We start from the raw sequence: 1,456 nt of genomic DNA on the forward strand, positions 1-1,456 counted from the left end.
TTTTTTTTTAATACCATAGATAAGTATATATATGTCTAATACATAGACTGATATACCGTCTCCGCTCAGAATCGTTTTTCTTATACAGTGATATTATATCATTGAATTCAAATTTAAAACTGTCCATTATACAGTGACCCACTTCTAACCTACTGTACAGCAGAGCGACATCCACTTACCCACCTTTTTTTGAACTTTAAATGTTTATAAAAAAAAACTGTGAGTAACGATTTTTAATATTTTTCATCTGCCTTTGAAACAATATACTAGGAGCCTTCTATTAAATTTTCAAGCTATAATAATATAAATATTTTGAACATTTTATGGTGTATAGAAGATGCTAAGATAAACATTCAGTCAAAATTTCATGTATCTACGGTAATTTTTTTTAAAGTTACACCAAAAACCAAATTCAATTTTGTGAAAAATCGATTTTGCGTAAAAATTCCCGTTTTTCCTTAATTTTTCATTTGTTTTTCCCGGCGCTTTTGAAAACCACTGGGAAATTTAAATTTTGACCTCCCCAATGCACCAACGATATTCACTTTCTGATCGAACAAGATACTGAAGTTGAAAATCGTAGCATTATTTCGACTACTTATCGTGTACACGACACAAAAAAAATTTTAAAAAAATAAAAAAACACACATCATTGTAAAATCAATACATTCATCGTTCCACTCAGAATCTAAAAAATTTAAAACCAATACATTAGGTAGTTACCTACCTAGTACCTACCTATTCTTTTCGATCACAATCAAAAGAGAATCAAAGTATCTCAGTAAAGCACGATTGAGCATAAAACGATTGAGCATATTATACCTTTTTAGCCACACGATTGAGCATAAAATATTTTATGCGATGTTGCCACATTCACGTGGCCGAAATTTTGTAATTTATTATTTCCACGTATTATTTTACCAATAATTATTATGATACCAGACGCGAACCGTGATCTGTGCTCAGCTTTATCGACATTGTTATCGATTAATAAATTAGTTCTGGAGTAATAATTTCGACGTTTTAAACATTTAAAATTGGGGGAAAATGTAAGATAATAAATTAAGATACATTTCCAAAATTATTATAGATATCATATCAGTGTTCGATCACCCACCCATACTGTATAGTATTCTTAACTTATAAACCATGCAGTATTTTTTTTAATTCGTACCATAATTTGATTTTATTATTTTCATAACTATTATTATTATTATTATCATCAAACAGATTTATGAAATGTGAATCCAGAGGTGGACTTACCATTTTTCCTCCCCTAGGCATTACAACACTAGCACCCCGTACATTGCCGTGCTCCCATGGGGGGGGGGAGTAATGCCCCATGAACTAAAACAAAACTATAAAAATTGTATTTAGGTATTTTTATATTTATACATACCAACTAAACAAATAAATATTGATACAATTTTCATAGGTACATTTGTACACTTGTACA

At 30.0% G+C, this 1,456-nt stretch overlaps 1 protein-coding gene across 1 annotated transcript in view; it reads left to right on the top strand.

Annotated features, from left to right (window-relative positions):
* LOC100573621 (lysosomal acid phosphatase) overlaps positions 1-1,456 on the top strand; it is a 15,377-nt gene that overhangs the window by 6,183 nt on the left and 7,738 nt on the right. The window lies entirely within an intron of this gene.

The sequence above is a fragment of the Acyrthosiphon pisum genome, chromosome A1 (genome assembly GCF_005508785.2).
Source record: "Acyrthosiphon pisum isolate AL4f chromosome A1, pea_aphid_22Mar2018_4r6ur, whole genome shotgun sequence".
In the NCBI taxonomy this organism is placed as follows: Eukaryota; Metazoa; Arthropoda; class Insecta; order Hemiptera; family Aphididae; genus Acyrthosiphon; species Acyrthosiphon pisum.